The 19,031-nt window shown below is 33.9% G+C and overlaps 1 pseudogene across 1 annotated transcript; it reads left to right on the top strand.

Moving 5' to 3' along the window:
• The first annotated feature begins 17,918 nt into the window (after positions 1 to 17,918).
• Positions 17,919 to 18,621, top strand: LOC308264007 (mitochondrial import receptor subunit TOM22 homolog; annotated as a pseudogene). The gene has a single exon. The product of its transcript is annotated as a mitochondrial import receptor subunit TOM22 homolog (transcript).
• Positions 18,622 to 19,031: the final 410 nt, after the last annotated feature.

Below are 19,031 nucleotides of genomic sequence, written 5' to 3'. Positions count from 1 at the left end.
TCAGCATTTCCACTTTGCCAAACTTTTAGATTCATTTAGAATATCAAGAACTAAGATTTCCAAACCTTGCAGAAATAGCTACTTTGGTTGTTTTTTCTTCTCTTTTCATCTGTCTAAACTCTTGATTCAAAGGTTTCCTTCTCTGAAATTCTGAATTACTTGACATTGATTTAACCATTTAACTTCAATATAATGAATAGGATATTTAAAATATATTCAGAGAATAGAAACATGTGTGTGTATGTGTGTGTGTATTTGTACATGTAGTTTAGATGCTGTGACAGGCTATATGGCAGAGAAAAGCCACTGTCCATCATGGAGGCCAGAAACTAAAAGAGAAGAAGAGACCAGGATGGAGAGACACATTTCCCAAAGCTATTAACTCTGGGACCTACCTCCAGCTATGCTTTGACTACAAACCTGGTTGTATTATTTAACTTATTATCCTTGGAGGACATTCCAAAAAACACTCTCTGATGAAGTTCTTTATAGTATGCTGGAAAGAAACTCTTCAGTTTAATGCAATTCCACATATTCAATGGTATTATTTCTATTAATGAAATAAGTTTTTCTTCACTCATACCTTTATATCTCCTTCTGGGCTCCCCTGAGGTTTCTTATCATCATATGGAGTCTCTCTTTTATCCCAAGTACTCCTTATCCTGCACATATTAAAGAAAACATGATCCTTCACTCTCTTTAATAGGCTAATTTCACTTAAAATAATGTTCTCCAGGTCCTTTCATTTTCTTGCAAATGATGTAATTTTATTTTTCTTTATTGCTGATAAAATTTTATTGTGTGTGTTTCCATAATTTTGCATTCCATTCATCTGTTGATGGACACTTAATTGGTTTCAGAGTTTAGTTATTGTAAATTGTGATGTTATAAATATGGGTATGCATATATTACTGTAGTTCTTTGGTTTTAACCCCTTTCAAAAGATACACAGTAGTGGTATGCCTATATTATATGGTGAATCCATTCCTAGTTTTTTAAGGATTTTCCACACTTACAGCTATAGTGGATGTACTGGTTTGCTATCCCACCAACAATGTAGAAGAGTTATTTTCCCACAGCCTTCCCAAAATTTCTTGTTATTTTACTTCCTTATGATTGTCATTCTGATTGAAGTTAAATGGAATCACAGTGTATTTTTCATTTACACATTCCTGATTACTAATAATGTTGAACATAATGGCCATTTTTATCACATTTTTGTAAAATCTCTGTTCAATTCACTTGCAAAATTTTTAATTGGGTCATTTGAGTTTAAAGTCTTTTAAACTTTTTGTATATTCTGAATATTAATTCTTTACCAGAAGGGTAGCTAGTAAAGATCTCCCATTCTGTAGGCTTTTTCTTTAGAATCTTAAAGTTTTACTTTGATAAGTGAAAACATTTTAGCTTGATGCCACTCCACATATTTTTATTATTATTATTATTATTATTATTATTATTATTATTATTATTATTATTATTATTTTGCAGGTCTGGAGATAGAACCCAGAGGCATTTGACCTCTGAACTATACACCCAGCCCTATTTTTTATTCTTTATTTTGAAACAGGGTCTCACTAAGTTGAAAATGGCCTCACTAAGTAGCTGAGGCTGTCTGCGAACTGCGATCCTCTGGTCTCAGCCTCCCGAATGCTGGGATTACAAGCAAATGCCACTACACCTGGCTTATTAGTTCTTGTTTTAATTTTATTAGCTTTTGAGGTCCTGTTGAGAAAGTTTCTACCTGATCTTATATGTTGGAGTGTTGAATCTATGCCTTCCTCTAACAATTTCAAAAGTCTGGTCTAATTTCCAGGTCTTTGGCTCATCTTATGTTGATTTCTGTGTAGGGTCAGAGGTAAGTATTTAGTTCCATTATTCTACAAGTGGATAGCCAGTTTTTCCAGAAGCATTTAATGATAATGTCTTTTCTTCTGCATATGTATTTGGCCCATTTGCCAAAGATTGACTATAACTGTATGAGTTAGTTTCTTCTATTCTGTTCCATTGATCTGTTTGCCTGTTTTTGTGCCAATACCATGCTGTTTTAATTACTATAGCTCTATAGTTTAATTTGAAGTCAGGAATTATGATGCCTTCTGGATAATTCTTGTTACTTAAAATTTATTTGGCTATTCTGGGTCTTTTGTTTCTCCATATGAAGTTTATGACTGATTTTTCTAGGTCTCTGAATAATGACATGAGTATTTCCAAATAATTTTAAAAACTGATTTTTCTATATTTGTGAAGAATGACCTTGGTATTTTAATGAGTATTGCATTGAATTTGTATTTTATTTTGGAAGAATGATCATTTTGATTATATTTATTCTGCCTATCCAAGAGTATGGAAGGTCCTTTCATCTTTCTTTCTTTTTTTTTTTTTTTTTGGTGGTACTAGGGGTGGAACCCAGAGGCTTTCTACCTCCAGGCTATACTCCCAGACCTATTTTATATTTTATTTGGAAACAGGGTCTTACTAAGTTGCTGAGAGCCTCACTAAGTAGCTGAGGCTGGCTTCAAACCTCCACAATCCTCCTGTCTCAGCCTCCCAGCACGGGAATTACAAGCATGAGCCACCACACCTGGCTCATGTTCTAAGAGCTTCAATTTTTTTTAACATTTTATAATTTTCCTTATAGAGGTCTTTTGTCTCTTTGTTTAGGTTTATTTTAAGTATTTCATTTGGGGGGGAAATATTATGAATAGAAATATTTTCTGGATTTATTTTCAGTGGATTTTTTATTATCATAAAGAAAAGCTTCTGATGTTTAAATATTAATTTTGTATCCAAACTAATGCTAAATTTGTTGATCAGTTGCAAGAGTTCTTTGGTTAAGATTTTTGAGTCTTCTAAGTATATTATAATGTCATATACAAAACGATATTATCTGTTCTTTTTTTTTTTTCTTTTTTTTGGTGGTGGTATTGAGGTTCCTGGAAACCCTTCTACCTCTAGGCTTCACACCCAGACCTATTTTATATTTTTATTTGGAAATGGGGGTCTCTTAAGCCAGCGAGGCTGTATTTGAACCTATACTATCCTCCTGTCTCCACCTCCCAAGTGCAGGGATTACAAGCATGCGCCACCACGCCCAGCGTGTTCTTTTTTAAAGTTGTAGTTCTTTTATTTCATTCTCTTGCTTCATTGCTCTGGTTAGAATCTCAGCTACTACATTGATAAAGAATGGCAATAGTGGACAACCTTCACTTATTTATATTTTTAAGGAGAAACTCTCATAGTTTTTACCCATTCAATATGATGTTGGTTTTAGGCCTTATATATTGCCATTCTGATGCTGAGGTATGTTCCTTCTATTCTGATTTTTGCAGTGGTGTTAGCATAAGAACATTTTGGATTTTGTTGAGTGTATGCGTGTGTGTTTTTTTAGAGTCTATTGACATTATCATGTGATTTTTGTCCAGAGTTCTGTTTATGTGATGAATTACATGGATTGTTTTCCATATGTTAAACCAGTCTTGCATCCTTGGGATGAATCTGACTTGGCCATGGTGTATAATTTCTTGCTATCATTTTGAATGCATGTTGCTAGTAATTTGTTTACAAGTTTTGCAGTTAAGTTCATAAATAATATTGGTTTGTAGTTTCTGTTATTGAATTGTTTTTATTTGGTTTAGGTATTATTTGATGTTGGCTTCATAAAATATATTTGGGAGAGTTCATTTCTTCTACATCAAGAGATAGATTTAGAATTATTCAGATTATATGTTTTATAAAGTTTTTATAAAATTACTAGGAAACCATCTGGAACTGGGCTTTTCTTTGATGGTGGGCTATTTTTGTTGCCTCAATCTCTTTAATTGCTATTTGTCAGTTTAAATTTTCTATATCTTCTTGATTCAATTTAGAAAGGTTGCATGTATCTAGAAATTTGTCATTTTTAGGCTTTCTATTTTTGGAGTACATTTTTTAATGCTGTTTTTGATAGTCATTCAAATTTCCATGCTGTCTGCTTAAACATGTTTTTTCATCTCTTATTTTGTAATTTGAACTACACTCACAGACCTATTTTATATTTTTATTTAGAAACAAGGTCTCTTAAGCCAGCGAGGCTGCCTTTGAACCAGCATGATCCTCCTGTCTCTGCCTCCCAAGCACAGGGATTACAAGTGTGTACCATCATGCCTGGCACATATATACATATTCATATATGTACTCATATATATTCTGAGAATTTTTTTTATATTTTTTATTTTCTATTTCATATCTACTCTGATTTTAATGTTTTACTGTTTTCTACTGGCATTGGTATTAGACTGTTCCTGTTTTTCAAGGGCTTTAAGCTATGTCATTATGTTATTTATTTGATAAGTTCTGATTTTATTTTTGTTTCTATGGATTTCTTAATTTATAACCTATTTCTTCTATGATCCATTCATCATTCAGCAGTGTGGTATTCAATATCCATGTATGTATAAAGTTTCCTGGGTCTTCTTATACTTGACTTCTAGTATCATTATATTATGATCTAAAAAGATGAAGGAGTTATGTTACATTTTTTAAATTTTTTAGTGTTTGCTTTGTGTCCCAGAATAACTTTTTAGACCAGTCTGGAGAGTCTTCAGAAGAATGGTAATAAAATTAACATATGACCCAACTATACCACTCCTGGGTTTCTAACATAAAAAATTGAAACCAGATCACCATAGTGACAAATGCATACTTATGTTTATAGCAGCATAATTCTTGATAAAAAAAATCATTAAAACAGCCTATGTATCCATCAAAAGATGAATGGATTACAAAATTATGGGATATATACACAATGGAATTATACTCTGCCATAAAGAAGAAAATTACATCATTTGTAGAAAAATAAAATTGAAAAACATTATGCCAAGTGAGATTAGTCAGTCAAAAATTTTTTTTCATATATAGAAGCTTGGAATAAATTTTGATACAGGAGGTATTCTAGACAAAGAAGAAATCCTAGCAGAGTGATGAGAGCAGGTTAGTGAAGGGAGGGAGACTGAATGAAGAAAACATTTCAATGGATATGATGTGCCTGCATATCTTGGAGGGATATTTTGTTTCTTAGCAATCTAAATTTTAATTTCAACAAGTTCTGGAAAAACATAGTTTAGTTGATTTTTACTTCCAAGTTGTGTTGATCGTGTGTGTGTGTGTGTGTGTGTGTGTGTGTGTGTGTGTGACGGGGTCCTGCCCATCAGTGGTGAGGCTGATCAGGAAGGTTGAGTGCCAACACACACACACACACACACACACACACAAGCCGGGAGTCAAGTCAAGCAGGATCTCACTTATTCCTCTTCAAGCAAAATATATATAGCACAAAACCATGAGGGGAATTTCCAATGAGGAAATAGCTTAGCCTATTGGGATAAAGATCACCAGCATGTAGTTCGCAGCCAATCCCAGGCCATTCATGTGTGTGAAAGTTCCTTTAAAGGGAAAAACTACTCAGTCTCCCCACCCATAATGAATGGGTAACCATGCCTTTGTAACTTCCTCCAGGCATTGTCTTAGCCCCTCTTCTGGGGAAGTTCTTAAACTTTGCCTAAGGCTTAGCCTGCAGGCCGCTCAGGCCGAGGGAGGCTGCATCTCTTTAGGTGCTGTACGTACATGCCCCAACGTGTGTGTGTGTGTGTGTGTGTGTGTGTGTGTGTGTGTGTGTTTGTGTGTGCTATAAAAATTAGCCTCCCAATGCATCAAAATGTGAACTATCTTAGGAGTAATGACAATAGGCAGCTAACTGACCAAATGGTGGTCAAACATACACTTAAGTGTAAATAAGAATAATGATTACTCTACTTTGCTTTTGTGTCCATCCTGGAAAAGCTGGCTTTTATATATTGGGTGGAGCTCTTTGAACATTTTTCTGGCTCTGAATGTTACCTATTCTATAACATCTTTCTTCATAGTCTACTAAAGTAAACCTGTACAAATATTCAAACAAACAAGACTATTAAAATGCAGAGAATTAAAAATTGCATTTTCCAGCTAGCTTTTATAGGTTAAAAGATGCCATTTTGAAATTTGCACTTATTTGTATTCAAATCATGCAGGTGAAATATACCACCATGCACAAATAAGATTATCTCTTTTATCCATACATTTTATCAGTCATAAGATTCTTTCTTGTACATGAAAAATTGTTAAGTACTGTAATTTATGGACCAAGGGCCCCCATCTTATTGCCACATTATGTGGCCTTTAGCAAATAAGTTTTTTCATTTATATAATTGGCACATATCAATGCCCACTCACACATATTACAGCACAAGATAAATATAAATTATTTTTTGGCATACGTCAATACCTCTATTTTATTGTTAAATAAAGTATCATATTATTATTGTTATTTTTTCTTGTTGAGAAATAAATGACATGTCCTTGACTTAATACAATATTTGGAATGTCTTTATTAAATATTTGTCTAATAAATAGATTATTAATTCTTCTAGGTATACTTGTCCTCAGAAAATGTTGAGGTTCCGGTTCAGAAAGTTGAATAGTGAGTATAATCACACCAACCTCCTCAGAAAATGGTGAAATTAACATTGACATAATTTTAAATGCAAGAATATAAACTTCTTAGTACATTTCCAAGTGTCACACTTGCAGGTGTGGGTATATTCACTTGACAATGTATATCTACACTACACACTTTCTCTTTAAGTAAACTTTAAGTATAAATAAGAATAGTTTAATATCTGCCATCTGTAGTTGTAGGTCATTAGTCTTCAAGATTCAAAAGTTTAAATAATCACATTGCTAGATGCAACACAAGAATTTGTATACATTTCAGTAATTCATCAAGAAATATCCAAAATGAATAAAATAATCATATAACAGACAAAGTGAGGGGAAATATCTTTTTTTTTTTTTTGCTTTGAGTAAGATGAATGGGGAGGGAATAAGGTGGGATCAGGATGTTGTGTGCATGTTTGTCTCCACAAGTCTTATCCTATTAACATATACGACTAAATGCACTCATAAAAATTAAAATTAATAAAAGAACATAATAGTATGTTATTTCATAATATTCAGTAATATAATATACATAACATATTACAAATCACTCCTCAAATTTTATTGACTTGTTTAAAATCTAAATTATTTTCAGGCAATTAATATACATTTTAAAATGTTATTAATATTCTAATATATTACTACATCTTTGATAAATGCTACCTAATGTATGAAAATTGATATTGAAAATAACAAATGAAAAGTTAGCTGTGACTATTTATGTTCATAGGTAAAATCAAAACCTGCTAATTTTTAATATGTCCTCAAAAATTTGTATATTGCTTCTTTTCTTTTTTATTATTTTTAATAAATTTTTATTGGTGCATTGTAATCATACATTTTAATGGGATAAAAATCTTGTGGAGATATATATGCACACATCACCCAATCAACCCTTACCCAAGCCCTAACCCCTTCCCTCCCCCTTTCTCTTTTCCATGCTTGGTTTCCTGATTAATTTTGATATGTTTCTTTAAGTACATCATATGCTTTAAAGAGTTTTCCTCTCCCCCCCTCCTATCCCATCAGATAGATCACCTTAATTGCTCCTCTATTGGATTTCTTCTTAATGTAGCATTCCTTCTGTTACCCATTTCTTTCTAATTTTCATACATTAGGGAAAGCATCTGATTTCTTATTTTTTGTGTTATTTCACTGTAAATGCCATAATTTTGTTCTCCTTTATGGCTGGAAAAAATTCCATTGTGTAAAAATCTCATAGTTTTGTAATCCATTCATTTGTTGAAGGACATCTCGGCTGGGTCTATGGTTTGGCAATGGCGAATTGTGCAGCTATGAACATGGTTCCTTATACATTCGTTAGGCATTTGGTTTTCATTCTTTTTGGTAGATACCCAGAGGTGGTATTGCTGGATCATAAGGTAAATTCATTTCCTTCTTCTGAGGATACTGTTTTCCAATGTGGTTGCACCAATTTGCAATCCCACCAATAATGTGTTAGAGCTTCTATTTCTCCACATCTGATCAATTACAGTTTCTTTCTCCCTTGGAAGTCCTTTTAATTCCCACACTGATTCCCAATTACTGAAATCCTGAAAGCCAGAACGTGAATAACTTTGACAAGATGATCCACTCACAACCAATTTTTTATTTTTTTATTTCTTTATTTTAATTAATTAATTAATTTATTGTGAGTCTAGGGATGGAACCCAGGGACATTCTACCTCCCAGCTACACCCCTGTCCTATTTTTTTATTTTTTATTTTGAAACAGGGTCTCACTAAGATGCAGAGGGCCTCACTAAGTAGCTGAGTCTGTCCATGAACCGTGATCCTCTGGTCTCAGCTGCCCAAATGTTGGGATTATAAATGTGTGCCACCATGTCTGGCTTAACCATTTTTTTTTTAAATAGAGCTCACTTGGATCTTGGAATCTGCTGAGAGATTAGGTGAGGCAGTGGCAGCTTCTACTGCTTCCTGGCTACACAGTTGCAGTAACCTGCTGGCCCTTTGCTGTAGATCAGGCCCAGGTCCAAACCCCAATGCACTGCAGGCTCTGGGCCCAGCCTCACTGGCTCCAGACCTGGGCTTGCCATTCAGCAGGCTCTGGTACCAGTCATGATGGGCAGGATGTCTACAAAGGTTCCCCTTTTTTTTTTTCCCGTGTGTGTGTGTGTGTGTGTGTGTGTGTGTGTGTGTGTGTGTGTGTGAAAACATTATGTGTCATTTGCAGAAGCTGGGAGCCCAAATCCCTAGCAGCAATGAATTTTATCTACCACCCAAAGCAAAGGCCCACAGCTTCACCAAAGAGAGCAGAATGTGCTGCTCCAAGCACACCCAGGTCCCTAGCACAGCACAGAGAAGCACAATGGCCATGGATGCAGAGGTTTTCCTGGATACCTGGTGCATTAAGCCAGCCTGGCCATGCTGGTGGGGTTCCCTCTAACTTGCCCTGGATAATTTTCTTGCATAGTATGTTGTCTAGAATTCCTGAGCATTGTGGCATGAGCAGTCTACTTTTGGGGAGATTTCTTCAAAAATTCAAGGTGGATTTTATTGGATCAGTCTGCCCCTCCTAATACTGGCCACTGCCTTCTCCCCCATCTCTGTCGCCATCTTGGTCTCTCCTAAAGTATGTTGTAGCTAAGAATTTCTGTGCATGTTCCTCCAAAAATCACCTTTTTTTCAATGGCAGGCACCATGCTGCCATCTTTTCTCTAATTCTGCCATTTTCTACTCTCTCTCCTACATTTCAGATAGGAAGTCAAGACTAGAAATGTCTCTGTATGTTTTCCCAATCAGCTACTAAACCAAAATCTGTTGTCCAGGGTTTCTCAGAGGAATGCATGTGCTTCTCAGTTGCTGCCAACCTTCACCTCTGTGGCCATCTTCTTCCCTCTTCAATATTTTTTTAATAAAAGAAAACAGTATGTATCTTATGCAGAAGTTGTGAGCCTGAGTACTTAGCAGCAATGAGTTGTATCTTACCACCAAGAATAGAGGTCCACAGCTTTACCCCGAAGAGTGGGTTCTGCTGTTTGAGCCCACCCAGTGCTGCACAGAGAAGTGCAGCAGCCAGGAGCACCTTTGTCTCCCAAGTTGGCTGGTGCACCAGCCAACTCTCCTATGGGGTGGGGGGGTTACTCTGACACACCCCAAAACTTTTTCTTACATAGTATGTTGTCCAGAGTTCCTGAGCATGTGGGGCAGGAGCAGTTTGCTTTTGGGGAGATTATTTTCAAGTTCAAGAGGATCTGTCTGCCTCTCCCAAATATTGGTCACTGCCACTGCCATCTTGGTTTTCCTCTCGAACATTTTCTTACATAGTATGCTGCCCAGAATTCCTGAGCATGTGGGGCAGGAGCAGTCTATTTTTGAGGAGATTTCTCCAATAGTTCAAGGCAGATTGGATTGGATCTGTCTACCTCTTCCAAATACTGGCTGCTGCTGCTGCCACCACCATCTTGGTCTATCTCTTCTCTCTTATAGTTTAGATAGAAAGTCATGAATGGAAATGTCTCTGCATGTTGTCCCAATCAGATATTAAGCCAAAATATGTTGTCCAGGATTTCTCAGAGGAATACATGTCCTATTCGGCTGCTGCCAACCATTGCCACCACCATCTTCCACACTGTTCTTTTCAAAATGGTTGCAAATCAAAGTAGAAAATTGAATAAAAGAATTTCATTATATTAATGAATACCTTTCTTTTTTTCCTACTAATTATAACAGCATTTAACTGTTGTAATACTAGGATATAGTCTCAGTAGTTTAGTAATATAAATGTGTGAGTAATACCTCAAAATATTGAACACAAGTATGTGTTCACAAATATTATTGCCTATACAATTTGGGTTATTATTATTATTATTTTTTTTTTTTGGTGGTGGTACTGGGGTTCCTGGAAGTGCTCTGGGCTACACTTCCAGACCTATTTTATTTTTTGAAAACAGGGTCTCATAAGCCAGCACGGCTGACTTCAAACCTGTGCAATCCTCCTGTCTCCACCTCCCAAGCATGGGGAGTACAAGCATGTGCCACCACACCCATCTTGGGTTATATTTTTAATTTTATCTTCATTGCAAAGTGACATAATGTTTATTTACTGAACATAAACTACTAAAAACTAATAATATTGTCTGTTTTTATTAATAAATAATCCCTAGAAATCCTTTATATATAAAGTTAACAACAACTAAAACATTACATGACCAAATATCAACTAAAAATCTTTGATACCCTTTACCAGAAAAGGTAGAGTGACATGTATATTTCTAGTCTAGTTGTGAATAGTGGGTTTCTTCTTGTTAAATTCTGGATACTTTAAAAGAAGAGATCAAATGTCAAAAATACTTACTAAGATATTTATGGTTAATCACCATTATGAATTCAAGCTCCATTAATGTTGTGGTATATATAGTAAAGACAGGCCATTGACTCTGCCCTCTCTACAAAGAAAATAAAAGTATAAATTATTTATATAATTTATATAAAATCAAAGCAGTCTAAATAAGACCTAGATTCCACACAGTCCATAGATCAATAATTTTATTTTCTGATAATGTTATAGTGTTCTATTATTTTAACCATATAAACTCTTACAAAATTTCTAATTGAAATGAGGATTCAATCTATTTAATGGACAAGAATGAGATAAACAAATATCAATGTGCATGACATATAAATTATATCTAAGAAAATATGTTCAAATTAATGAAATTCTAAGCTGTCCAAATGTTACTTTTAAATATCAAGTCATCTTAATTACTTTTTCTGGGTATTTTAGTAATTATATTCAAAATTATTCAAAATTAACTGTCTTGTGTAATCTTGCCTCTTGGCAATTTGAAGAGAACTTTGGATGGAAGCATGTGGTAGACAACTGTATTTTACCAAGAATCACTAATGTTTTAATCTCTAATCCTCACATCAGTCCTGGAATTCTAGAGCTTCATTGAAAGTACTAGAATGTCATATTACTTTTATAATTTGTCCAGTAAGTATATATTATTTGTATGTAGATTATACATAAATAATTATGAATGTTAGTTCAGAAATGGTATTGTGAATGCTAGTAGTTCTTAGTATAAAAAGATATAAGTAGAAAAGTCTTACAGAAAATCCTGCTTGATAAATTTTCAATTAGTGGATATTTTTATTATATTTATTCAGAGTTTTGTACTAAATAAGGCCATTAATTAATGAAAGTAGAATTTCAGTTTGAGTCAAGACATTGTAGGCTTTTTATAAATAAGATTACAAGGATAAGATTTATATTTGAATCATCATTAATTTAGACCTTATGACAGAGCAGACAGGAGTAGAATATAAGATTTTGCCACTAAAAAAGGTTAATAATGATTAATAAGTATAAAAAATCACTTGGTAATGCTCAGATGACTCAATTATACACTGTTAAGTACTTAAAGAGCTGTGTACATGTATCTTTTAACACTTTGAACCTCACTATAATGTATAATTGTAATGTTTCATTAAAACAAAATTAAAAATTTATAGAAGCAGTCATATATACATATGTATAACCTATATGCTTATAAAAATACACACATATCAATTTATCTGTAACATGTATTTTTGTTGAGTGAATTTTATGTAACTTCAATATTTGCCTTGATTAGGAACTGAATAATAAACTTTTTTTATAGGAATATTTCTGGTGTAGGTCAGAAATATCTCAAGGATATATCTGGTATCTCTTTGATATACTTCTGATCTATACCAAACATATTTCTATAGAAAAAAAGGTTTTTTTATATTTCCTTTTCCCCTACCCTCACATACATATATGAGGATGCCTATAATATCAGTACTTGAGAATCTGAGGCAGGATGTTCAAAGGTTTGCGGCCAGCCTTAGAAACTCAGCAAGACCTTCAAAAATTTAGCAGGACCCTGTTTCAAAATTCAAAAAGTTAAAAACAAAACTTGGATTGTAGCTCAGAGGTAGAATGCTTCTGATTTTAATCCCTAGTACCAGAAAAATAAAAAAATTGGGTTAGTATCATGTAATTATACATATAAAATATATTGTATTCTTAATTTTGAACAAAAATTTGAAAAAATATCCATCATAAGTTTAATAGTGATAAATCCTGAAAAATTAAAATATTTATTAAATCACTAAAGATAAAACACAGAAATGTAAAATTATTTAAATAAAGATGAAAGATTATTGAAATAAACAAGCATTAAAAATAGTAAAAATTATCTTCTCTGAAGATAAAGTATTGTAATATGATTGAGAATTAATGTTCTATCATATTTATCATTAGGTTAATATTAAAAAAAACAAAATATAGAAATAGAGTTTAGTTTGCTAGATCAAATGTCTAAGGATACATGTATGCACAAAATTAACATTATTACTACCATTTATAATTTTATAAATTAAAATACAGGAAATAGACTTGATTTGATTTCAAACTGTGGAAAATGATACCTAAATATGGCCAGATTTATTTCACATCAATGATATGGTTTAAATTAGATCAAATATATTACATGAAATATTAGTTTATTTTATTTTATTTATTTATTATTTATTTATTTTTTATTTTTATTTTTGGTGGTGGTACTGGGGTTCCTGGAAGCCCTTCTACCTCCAGGATACACTCCCACGAGCTACACTCCCAGACCTATTTTTATTTTTTTAATGTGGAAACAGGGTCTCTTAAGCCAGCAAGGCTGGCTCCGAACCAGTGCAATCCTCCTGTCTCTGCCTCCCAAGCGTGGGGATTACAAGCCTGCGCCACCATGCCCGGCATCATGAAATATTATTTTAATAAATCTTTGTAAGGTAATGAACTGATTGCAGCATAAGTAGCATACTATCCTTCTAATACATGCTAGAGATATTTCTATAGCTAATGGTTTATTTTTACTTTCTAATCAATACATAATTTAATGTGTCTGTAATCTTTCATCGAACTATGCATCAAATGTCATCCTTAACTATAAAATCTTAAAAAAACTTCAAAAAGTTTCAATGTTCCTTTGAAAAAACAATAACAATTTAAATTAAAATTAGTTTTATTTAATGCACATAGCAATTAAGAATAATATAGTAAATGTTTTTCAAAGTTGTCACACAAAAAATTCAAATAATTATAATGGTCTTATACATACATACATCTGAAAATTAATATTTCATTGGTCCAAGTTTACATATGATTACTAAAGGAAAGAAATAACAAAACATGGAATGGAAGATTACCCAAATAATTTCAAGCAAAGTGATAATAAGTATTGTTTAATAGGGTCAAAAGTAGTAACACTACCCTAACATGATATTTATTGCCAGTATTCCATGTTGAGAGTGGATATTCTGTATATATTTTAGTGACATTGATTGAATATACTCGGTAGTATAATATAATAACCTCATAAATAGTACATATCTGCATTTGAGTGCTTTATGTTCTCACAAAAACTGAAAGGTAAAAATCCACAATTTACTGATATAAAAACTGAAGTTAGTAATCAGAATGTAGAGTAAATCAATATTTTATTAAAAAAAATCAAGGAATATATTGGAAAAAAGTATAGAAGGTTTGTGGACATAAATGAAATAATCATGCTTCTTCATCCAGCCAGAACAATGATGGTTTACACCTGTTGCCTGAGTGATAAAAATCACACCTCTTTCACTCACAAATACCTTCCAGTTTTGATAACAAATTATATGGTTACTAGAGGAATGGAAAATCATGACAGACCTTTTAGTAAATAATGACTTTATTTGCACAATGCTTTAGAAAAGATTAATCCAAAGGAAATATGTAGAAAGGAATGAAAATAAAAAAATAAAAGACCTGAGGTAGAGAAACCAATTAAGTGTCTGCTTCAATCTTCCCAAAAAATGTACTGAAATCTGAACTAGGTCAAGGACAATGGAGAAAAGAAAAATAGGAGCCAAAATGTTCTGAGCATTGTTACAGAACAAAAATACATCATTTGCAGGAAAACAGATGGACCTGGAAATCATTATACTAAGTGAGATTAGCCAGTCACAGAAAGTGAAGGGTTATATGTTTTCTCTCATATGTGAAAACTAGGGAGTAATTGAGATATAAGAGACACTTTAAATAATGAAGGAGAAACTCCAGTGGAGCAAGAGAAGTGGTTTGGGGGAGGAAGAGGGGTGAGGAAGAAAACTATTTCATTAATATTATATATGTTTCTTCATACATTTGAAAATTAATATTTTCTTGGTTCAAGTTTTCATATAATTGCTAAGGGAGAGAAATAAATAACAAAAGATTGAATGGAAGATTATCCAAACAATTTCAAGCAAAGTGATAATAAATATTGTTTAATAGAGTCAAAATAAGCAGCACTACCCACATAATATTTACTGCCAGTATTCCATGTTGAGAGTGGATATTGTTTATATATTTAAGTGACATTGATTGAATATATATGGTATATATGAGAATATTAATGCCACTCCCAATATCTTGTATGGGGAAAAAGGAGTGGGGAAGGAGCCAGAGAATCACTCACCAAGTACCATGTGCATGTGTCAATACAATTATCAACTTCATTATGATATTATGATATGAGACTATGATGTACCAATTAAGTATGAAAAATAAAAAGAAGTAAATAAATTGCTGAAGCAGGTCTGGAAAAAACTGAAGAAGAATGAATGCGATATCTTGTATGGGGAAAATATCTTGTATGGGGAAAAAGGAGTGGGGAAATATCTTGTATGGGGAAAAAGGAGTGGGGAAGGAGCCAGAGAATCACTCACCAAGTACCATGTGCATGTGTCAATACAATTATCAACTTCATTATGATATTATGATATGAGACTATGATGTACCAATTAAGTATGAAAAATAAAAAGAAGTAAATAAATTGCTGAAGCAGGTCTGGAAAAAACTGAAGAAGAATGAATGCGAGACTAATATGCACCAATAAATGTACTTAAAATGTTTTAGTATTTTTGAAATTTAAACAAACTGCTCTTATAGAAAAGTGTTAATAAGGTAATAAATAAAATATACTTTTTTTAAAATTTTTTTTTAATTTTTAATTGGTGCACTGTATTCATACATCATAGTGGGATACATACTTTTGTAGACATACATGCACACATTGCCCAGTCAGCCCCCACCCGATCCCCACCCCATTCTCTCCCTATCCCTCCCTCCCATGCTTGGCTTAGTGATTAACATCTAGTATTATAGCAATTTATCAAAAATTAAAAATGATAATCTCACATAACAGTTTCATTTGTCTGATACCAAGCTTTTGATGACTTAAAGATAACATTTCAATATTTCTTTTTGCTTTCTTTCTTACCAGAGAATCTATTTTTTCTATTTTTTAGGTGAAACTATCATATATTTATATATTTATTTTTCAGAAAAAAAATCTATCCTAATATGGAATATGGACTCTAGGTACCCACAACGATCCTGAAAAAGAACAAAGCTAGAAGATGTATATTTTCTGATTTCAAACCATACAAAGCTACAATAATTGAAACAGTGTAGTACTATTCTAAAGGCAGATATATAAACCATTGGAGTTAAATAAAAGCCTAGAGCTAAATTCTTCCCTATATTGTCAAGTTATTTTTGACAAGGTTTCCACGAACATTTGGTGGTGGGAATAATAATCTTTTAACTAAATATTGTTGAAAAATAATAATTACATGGAAAAAAATAAAATTGGACCCTTACCTAATCCCATATACAAATATTAATTCAAAATAGATAAAAGACCTAAATATAAATCTTAAGACTATAAACTTTTAGGAGAAAATCTGGGTCATAAAGCCTCACAACATTGAAATTGGCAGTGATTTCTTGGTTATGATTTCAGTGGCACAGGCAACAGAAGAGTATACAAACTCCCTAAAAAATAAAAAACATATTGTATATCCAAAAACAATGTAAACAGAGTTAACAGTTACTAATAGAATGGGATAAAATATTTCCAAATGCTATATCTGAAGGTATATTAATATTCCAACTAGAAATCCTAAAAATTAACAACAATAAAAGCAAACAATACCATTTAGAGATAGGTAAAAGACTAACATAAATAATGAATCTCCACAGATAACCAATCTTTGTTGAATGGAAAATCTTGTTTCTCTAGTTCTGATGTGTGTTACCTATTTCTTCTTTGTAGTTAATCTCTTTGAGTATTTTCTCTAGTGCTGGTTTTGAAGACATAAATTCCTTCAGTTTCTGTTTGTCATGGAAGCTTCTTATTTCTCCATCTAATTTGATAGAAAGTTTTGCTGGGTAGGAAATTTTTGGCTGGAAGTTGTTTTCTTTCAGAGTTTGGAATATGTTACTCCAAGCCCTTCTGGCTCTCATGACTTGGTTTGAGAAGTCTGGAGTGATTCTAATTGGTTTGCCTCTGAATGTCACTTGGCCCTTTGCTTTTGTTGCCTTTAAGATTCTCTGCTTGGCTTCCACATTGGTCATTTTGACAATTATGTGGCGTGGGGATCCTCTTCTCCGATCCTGTCTAAATATACTTTTAAAAGCTTCTAAATATGTGGTGGTTATTTCTCTTTGCCCCTCCATGATGTATCTCTGCCCATTTCAACCCTTCTCTGTGCCTTCTGGGGCTGAGACATGGGTGAATTGAATCAGTGTGCTCTCTAGTTAAATTTAACAAGTGGAGGATGCTAAAAATATGGGAACTAGCAATTCAATTCAAAGTTTATTTCCCTCAATCAGCATAAGAGACTTTCTTCCCTTAGCTACATCTCTCTAAATAAAACCTCACTTCCCTATATCCTCTTCTTTGTGGAAAGAAACTAGTTCCATTCTCTCCTGTCTCTTCAGACCCTATGAGTGTTACTGGACAGCCAGGGATACAGAAGGCAGTTTCCCTTGTGCTTTTTCAACACCATTTATATTAATGCCTTCCCCCAAATTCTACAAATATAATGGCTTAAACAACAAAGGTGCATTGTTAAACAGTGGGACTAAAAATCTGGGGCTAAAAATTTTAAATCAAAGTGTCATCAGGCTTCTTTCTGAGATTCTGAGTTTCTGGAGTTTGCTAGCTATCACTAGCATTCCTTGACTTGTAGACATTTCACCTCTACTTTCTTGTTTGGTTTTCTCCATGCATGTGTGTCTGCCTCTTTATCTAAACTTATTCATTTTAAAAGGACACCAATCATATCAGATGAAGGTAAACCTGGTGTTTCCATTAACTTGATTGCCTCTGTAAAGATTATATTTTCAAATAAGGTCATATTCTGAGGTAAGAGATATGAGAACAAAATACAGTTTTTGGAGCTAATATGATTTCCTCAACTTTATAAATAATATATAATATTATTATACATATTGCATCAAGAAAATAATAAAAATGTGAAAGAATATATCTAAGCATTTAGTGAGTTTGTTTGCTTACATTTCTTTTTTATTTAAATTAGAATAATTCTCGCATGGCTGCCACCACCGCTGCTGCTGGTGCTGGGGAACCCCTGTCCCCCGACGAATTGATCCCGAAAGCCAATGAGGAGAAAACCGAGGAGGAGCTGGAAGAGGACAAAGATGACAAGCTGGATGAGACTCTTTCGGAAAGACTCTGCGGTCTGATGGAGATGTTACCGGAGAAGGTCCAACCCCGGCTGGAGCCACTTTTGATCTCCCTCTTTGTGGCTCAGAAAATGTACAGATTTTTCAGGGCGGCCTGATGGATCTGGACTACTTCCTTTATGATCCTGGTTCTGCCAGTCGTCTTTGAGACTGAGAAGCTGCAAATGGAGCAGCAGCAGCAGCTGCAGCAGCGGCATACTTCTAGGGCCCAACACGGGGCTGCCAGGAGGAATGTCAGGGGCTCTACTCTTACTTTCTGGCAAGTCTAGATTGTTACTGCTGGATTTGAGCTGTCTTAATTGGGAGAGGTTTGAAATTCAATTATGTTTGTACTGCGGATTTGGAAGTTTTGTTTTGTTTTGTTTTATGTTGACACAGTTATCTAAACCTGGTAGGAAGAATTCCCCCCGTGTCTTAATGGAGAACCCCCAGCTGGCAGCGGTGCCCTCCATTGACGACCTGGCCATTTCTTCTGTCCTTACTCTGATACAGAGTGCGGTGATGTCAACGACGGTTTGTTCAGCTCTGGCCACCGTGCACCTTTCATAAGCTCCGCACTTGATGATCTCACAATCCCATTGTGGAGTGGAAACTGATGCCAGTGGAGGGAAGGGGCCCTGACCATTAATGGCTTTTTTTTTTTTTTTAAAGAATGGAAATGTTGAGCCGGGCGTAGTGGCACACGCTTGTAATCCCACTACTTGGGAGGCTGAGACAGGAGAGTTGTGGTTCATGGGCAGCCTCAGCTGCTCAGTGAGGCCTTCTTCAATTTAATGAGACCTGTTTCAAAATAAAGAATAAAAAATAGGGCTGAGGGTTTAGCTCAGAGGTGGAATGCCCCTGGGACCCATCCCCAGTACTTAAAAAAGAAAAAAAAAAAAAGAAAAAAACAAGAAGAATGTAAATGTTGGGGTTGGGGTATACACACAGTATAAAACTGACCAAGTGCTTAAGCTCCA

Source organism: Muscardinus avellanarius (genome assembly GCF_963383645.1).
Source record: "Muscardinus avellanarius genome assembly, chromosome: 6".
Taxonomy (NCBI): Eukaryota; Metazoa; Chordata; class Mammalia; order Rodentia; family Gliridae; genus Muscardinus; species Muscardinus avellanarius.
The sequence above is the reverse complement of the archived record's forward strand: the minus strand, read 5'-3'. Positions and strand labels throughout refer to the sequence as shown.